This window comes from Herpailurus yagouaroundi, unplaced genomic scaffold (assembly GCF_014898765.1).
Source record: "Herpailurus yagouaroundi ecotype Mexico unplaced genomic scaffold, PumYag 29, whole genome shotgun sequence".
Taxonomy (NCBI): Eukaryota; Metazoa; Chordata; class Mammalia; order Carnivora; family Felidae; genus Herpailurus; species Herpailurus yagouaroundi.
In genome coordinates, this window is record NW_024412377.1 from 97152177 (window position 1) to 97159155 (window position 6979).

Genomic DNA, 6979 nt, shown 5'->3' on the forward strand with positions numbered 1-6979 from the left:
ATGACGGCTCAGAAAACACTATCCAATAAGCAAAGTAAACTTTTAGTCTCAATATTTAGTGGCCCTTTCTCCATTTGTTTATTTGTTCCATACTCTGCACCCCACCCCCATTCTTGAGCCCTTCTCTTCAGTGGGTCCTATGCTAGGTCCTGGGAATGCAAAGATGAATGAGACATTGTCCTTGTCCTTGGGAGGCAGAGTTCTGGAAGATGAACCCATGAACGACTAATTAACAATATATAGCGAACAACTAATTAACAAGATATAGAGATAAGTGTGATAGGAAAGGTGTATATAAAGTGCAGATGTACAGAGACACTGTCTAGGCAGGGGGGTGGTGGGGAGCAGTATATGAAAAGTTAACAGAAGATGCGACATGTATCCTGAGAATTAAAATTTAAGTCAGGCAGGAAAGAAGAGGGAGAGCATTTTAGGGAGAGGAACCAACATGTACAAAGGCAAAATGAGCACGAAAGGGCATGACATACCCTAACAACAGGGCAAAGTTAGTTCTCTGTGAATGAAGCACAGGGCACTTTTTCTTTTTTGTAAGATTTTATTATTTTTTTTTAAAGTGTATTTATTTATTTTGCGAGAGAGTGTGTGTGTGAATGAGCAGGGGAGGCGCAGAGAGAGGAGAGAAAGAGAATCCCAAGCAGGCTCTGTACTGTAACTGCAGAGCCCATCGTGGGGCTTGAATCCATGAACCATGAGATCGTGACCTGAGCCAAAGCCAAGAATCAGACGCTTAACTGACTGAGCCACCAAGGCTCCCTAAGATTTTATTTTTAAATAATTTCTATACCCAGTGTGGGACTTGAACCTATAGCCTGGAGGTCAAGAACCGCATGCTCCACTGACTGAGCCAGCCACGTGCCCCAGCACAGGGCACTTTCTTTGGGAAGGGCAGGAGTTGATGCCCAATAAGTAGATTGGGGCCAGATGTAAAGGATTCTATATGTGGGCTGAAGTTTGAACTTTTTCCTGATTAGAAACCAATTAGAGGTCTTTAAACATGAACATGGCTTGATTGGTTTGGGGTTTCACAGTGATACCTCTGACAACAAAGTGAAACAATCTGTAAGTCACCCCCATTCCAGGTGGGAGGAGTGCCAGACCCGAGGCTCTGGGATAGATGGGGGTGAATGGATTTGAAATCTATTTGAAAGATAGACTTGGCAGAAGGGAATGCACATTCAGTCAGAATTTGATGTACAGGGCTGCCTGGGTGGCTCAGTTGGTTGAGTGTCCAACTTATGCTCAGGTCATGATCTCGTGGTTGGTGAGTTTGAGCCCCACATGGGGCTTGCTGCTCTCTGCCTGTTAGCACAGAGCCTGCTTCAAATCCTCTGTCCCCCTCTCTCTCTGCCCCTCCTCCACTTACGCTCTTTCTGGAAAACTAAATAAAAAACATGAAGAAAAAAAAAAGAAATTGAATGTAGAACAAGAGGAACAGAGAAGAACATTAAATTGTAAATTCAGTGTCAGATAGGTATTTTCTTCAAGATCTTTTCATAGGAGAAAATTGAGTTTCCTTAATCCTCTAGATGACTTCAAAGACATATATTAACCCTCCAATTTGCATTTTAGTTAAAAAGTTCTGAAAAGAAATAGGCTAAAAAAAATCAACCATCAGCAAGCAGTCCTCTTTTTCAGAAAAGGAGGTGTCTTGGTATTTCTTGGTATTTGAAGTCATGTTGTCTACTCATTTGTCACAGTTACGTTACTGGCCCTGTTCAGAGGAAAGTCCAGGCCCTTTGAGGCTCTTGGAGCTTTTCTTGCTTTTTCTTTTAGGATCCCTGAGTCAGAGTGAGGAGGATGTCTTGGGTAAGTCCAGGTTGGGGGGCAGTGAGATGGAAATATACTGATATTCAGGGCAACCTTCCACAGCCAAGCCACAGCATTATACTGTTTGGGAGTCATCCTAAAAAGTAATGTTGTTGTCATGGTTCCATCTTAACTTTTATCAGCTGGGTAAGGATGGGGCTTCATGGTCATATACTTAATGATTTGGCTCAGATCTTTGGCTAACCAATGTTTTTCCATGACCTTTTGACAGTTATTTTTGTTCAGTAAGGAATAATAAAGTGAAATTTACCATCTGTATATGACGACATTTATTTTTGACATTTCTTTTCTAGACAGCAAAGTGTTTATAATTAGGTTTTCCCTCTGCCAAAAACATTGCGGAAAAACTATTTCCCTGAAAAAAAAAATTTCAGAGCTTCCTTTACTAGTTGGAATCATCTTATATTGATTTGGAAGATTTTTTGTAAGTCAGGAAATGAAACAAAATTTTCTCTTGAAAATTCTTAGCAAGAACAAAAGGTAACTTCTGCCCAAAAGAAAATTAGGACAGAAAGTGAAAAGAACCATGTTTGAAATGGTGATGGTGAGGCACCTGGGTGGCTCAGTTGGTTAAACATCCCATTTCGACTCAGGTCATGATCTCACGGCTTATGGGTTCGAGCCCCGCATTGGGCTCTGTGCTGACAGCTTAGAGCCTGGAACCTGCTTTGGATTCTGTGTCTCCCTGTCTCTCTGCCCTCCCCTGCTCACTCCCTCTCTCTCTCTCTTTCAAAAATAAAAAGAAAGGAAAAAGAAAATAAATGGTGATGGTTCCATTGTCTTTTTCAGTTTTAATTTGTCAGATTTAAGTGAGCAATATTGGAAACTTTATTTCAAATGAGCTTATCATATTCTTTTCTTTTTAAGGCTCATTTTCCATTTATTTATTTTTTTAAAATATAATTTATTGTCAAACTGGTTTCCATACAACACCCAGTGCTCATCCCAACAAGTGCCCTCCTCAGTGCCCATCACCCACTTTCCCTGTCCCCCACCTCCGAGCTTATTGTATTCTTGCTGCAACTGTGATCAGTTTTTTTTTTTAAGTTTATTCATTGATTTTGAGAGAGAGAGCACATGTGAGCAGGGGAGGGACAGAGAGAGAGGGAGAGAGAGAATCCCAAGCAGTGTCCACCCTCAGTGTGGAGCCTGACGAGGGGCTTGATCTCATCACCACAAGATCATGGCCTGAGCTGATACCAAGAATCGAATGCTTAACTGACCGAGCCACCCAGGCGCCCCTGTGATCAGGTTTTATGTCCAACTTCTTGAAATACCCAGGAGACTGTGCTAGAACTGATGCACAACGCTATTTCTGAAGAGCCCAACTGTGGATTCTACCCCTTAGCTGATAAGTGACAGCCTTCAGGCAGGTGTCACCTGCAGAGATGCAGACCCCTGGCAAAGCCAAATCGCCCTCTTTATGCTGCCACTTGTGCTGTTGGCTCGGTGATAGGGGAGTCCGAGAGACATTGCAGTGTGCCAGTTGACAGTGCTTTCTCTCTAGAGTGCTCTTGAAAACATGACTGATAACAGATGATAGAATCCCTTACTGTTGCCGATGGGAAGAACGGCCCAGTGAGCAGTGGCAAAAACAGTCCTACTCACTGCATCAGCACCCTCCCCTGCTAAGATGTAGAAACCCCTTCCAGCTCCCACAGTAGCCACAGTGGCCAAATTCTCTTTTACAGCACAGAGTATTTTCCTTTTGGAGTCAGACCTGCTCCTAGCGTCAGTCAGATCACAGCCCCAGCCCCCCTCCTCCTCATCTCCACGTGCATTTCCTCCACCATCATCATCCAGTATTTTTGTATTGAGCACTGACAAGTGTGTGGAACTGGAAGAGATTATATGATCTCTCAAAGGAGTGAATCTATTTAAAATACAGACAACAGGCATCTGCTACAAGCCCTGAGCCAGTATCGTTTATGGCAGTCTAGACAACAGAGGGAAATAATAGTGCCAGCTCAGCCATTCTTGACCTCAGGGCACAGAGTGTAAACGATTCTTTCCAATGTATTTTTGTATAACACGAACAGTGCCTCCTTTTAAGTTTTGAAACGTTGGTTTTGGGTGACATACTCTGTGAGGTATAAGCAATACAGAGGAATTCCCTCTGTCAAAAGATGGCGACTTCTTGCTGGGAATATACAGGTTTGCTCACGGAAAATAGAAAGTGTATTGAATAAACTGGCTTGGGTGACTGGGCCTTGACTTTTTGTCAAGAAGAGATGTAAGGTTTTAGGAAAGGTTCTTTTAAGTCTGTGATAGCAAACGATAAGACTAATTGTCACCCACCCATATGCTGCAGAATTGTTATCTTCATGTAGTCTAGCTCCAGACTCTTCTCCCTCCCTTCGCAAAGCACACAGAAGATCCGGGGACCTAGTGTGTTAAGGATGAGCAGAAGCATCCTTAGAGGCAGAACCTTGAATTTCTTACCAGCAACAAAGTTTCCTCTAAAGGGAACTATAACCGCCTTGAGATACCATCACCTTCTGCTATATCAAGAGGAAGAGTATACACTTTGCTGAGATTTACTCTGCTTATGGTTCTCCTAGGGAAGTGAAGCTTTATGTGGCCCGTAGGCATAAAACTCACTCTAGCCCAGGGATGTCAGGAACATGGCGCTCTGAGGGCAGAAGGAACCTGGGGAGTCACGCAGACCTTGTTTGAAGCCTAGCTTTGCCACTTTTTAGCTATTTGGACTTGTCAAACTCCTTTTTTTTTTTTTAAGATTTATTTATTTATTTATTTATTTATTTTTTCAACGTTTATTTATTTTGGGGACAGAGAGAGACAGAGCATGAACGGGGGAGGGGCAGAGAGAGAGGGAGACACAGAATCGGAAACAGGCTCCAGGCTCTGAGCCATCAGCCCAGAGCCCGACGCGGGGCTCGAACTCACGGACCGCAAGATCGTGACCTGGCTGAAGTCGGACGCTTAACCGACTGCGCCACCCAGGCGCCCCATCCTTTTTTTAGTATTATCGTTTTTAACAACAAAATGGATAATACTAGACTGAGTTGTTATAAATTATACTAGCTACCATTTATTGAACACTTAGGCTGTGCCAGGTACTCAGCCAAGCAGTGATCGTAAGTGGTGTCATTTAATTTTCATCATAGTACCTGAGGTAGGAATCATTAGTTCCACATTACATATAAAGAAACCGAGGTAGGTATTGCCCTGAGTCACACAGCTACTGAGTGGTTAGCATGAGGCTTCGATTCCAGGCCGATCAGACTTAAGATTCTTTGAGAGATAATGTAAAATTAAAGTGGTGCCTGTTGCATAGTAGGTGCTTAACAAATGTTAGTTCTTTTTCCTTCCGTGTGTTTCCTGTGGCTTTCATCTTGATTTCTGCGTTAGATTTTTACATCACAGAGCGGGTCTGTCATACTGCCCTCATGTGGCTCCTTCGGATAACAGTGGTTTTCTAAAAAAAGATTTAATCGAAGTGTAATATGTATGCAAATAAGGGTTATTTCAAATGTGTCTCTAGAGTCACCTAAATGTATGGATACTTTTGGAGGTACTGATGATTCTCCAACCTCACTGTAAAAGCAATAGCTCTCTTTTTCCCTACGGTCCAACTTAATTTCTAACTGAGCTGCAACCAGCTGGTAAGATACTTAATTTCAGTCACTCTCATAACTTCTCCTCTGGCTTCAACTTCAGTTGTTTTGGAAGAATACCCCTCTTCCCTGGACACAGTGCATGACGAAGCTTTGTCTTGCCATCCTGTCAAGAAAGGAGGAACTTTACTTGCAATTATTTTTTCCACCCAACTGCTCTGTTTACAGAGACGTTGAGCCCACTGGAGAAATTTTCAACTTTCACACTTAAAAAAGAGTTCATATCACTAGGGAGTAGACGTTTAATTCAGTTACCAGTGCAAATGTTAGAAAGTTTTTCCAGGTGAGTAAAATGAAAAGGTCTTCTGTCCCCACTCGGTAGGACTAAGTGAAATTTCACTCAGAAGTTTCTTTTTTAAATTTTATTTTATTTTAGAGAGGGGGGGGGGAAGCTGGGCAGAGGGAGAAAGAATCTTAAGAAGGCTCCACACTCAGCAAGGAGCCCAATGAGGGACTCAGTCTGACAACCCTAGGGTCATGACCTGAGCTGAAATCCAGAGTCAGACACTAAATCAACTGAGCCACACAGGTGCCCTAAGGTTTCTTTCCGTGTACCAGGGGGAGCTCAGCTTACCTGGATTCATTCTCCTATGTGACACAAAATTGCCTGCATGCAATTGCAACCTCATCATTGATTATTAGTACAGGGCTGTGTCCCAAGCAGGTATCTTCAGGGGGCTTCCTTGTTTTTCAGTGACCTTATCCAAGGGGATTTGAAGGTCTCATGTCAGAGTTGTGCCACACTGCCCTCTGGTTATGTCTGTGTAATGGAGGGAGTGTTGAGTGGAAAAAAGAGTGTTGAGTACCTCTTGGTACTGGAAGAGGTAAGGAGGAGGTATCTTTTTAGTTCTTAAGCACCATTTATAAGCAACATAGAAGTCTTCTGTTCTTGAGGTGCCTGGGTGGCTCAGTCGGTTGGGTGTCTGACTTCAGCTAAGGTCGTGATCTCACGGTGCCCCGCGTCAGGCTCTGTGCTGACAGCTCAGAGCCTGGAGCCTACTTCGGATTCTGTGTCTCCCCCTCTCTCTGCCCCTCCCCCGCTTGCACTCTGTCTCTCCCTCAAAGATAAATAAACATGCACTCTTATGTGGATCCTGAGAAACTTAACAGAAGACCGTGGGGGAGGGGGAGGAAAAAAAAAGTTAGAGAGGGGGGGAGCCAAAACAAAAGAGACTCTTAAAATTTAAAAACAACTGGCGGTGTGTCCGGGTGCGAGGGGGGGAGGGTGGGTGATGGGTATTGAGGAGGGCACCTTTTGGGGTGAGCACTGGGTGTTGTATGGAAACCAATTTGACAATAAATTTCATATTAAAAAAAAGGAATTCTTCAGTTTTCATGAAAATAAATTAAAAAGAGAATTTGTATTGTCAATTTCAGTGCCTTAAAATTTCACATGGAGAAAAAACTTCAAAATTATGTATGTCTTCTTTCTCCATAATTTTTTTATTTTGCATAAAATAATACCCACAAGAAAAAAAATAAACACTTTTTAA

The 6979-nt window shown here is 42.9% G+C and overlaps 1 protein-coding gene across 1 annotated transcript in view; it reads left to right on the forward strand.

Annotated features, from left to right (window-relative positions):
* The window catches only part of ARSB (arylsulfatase B), a 175018-nt gene that overhangs the window by 77297 nt on the left and 90742 nt on the right, over positions 1–6979 (forward strand). The window lies entirely within an intron of this gene.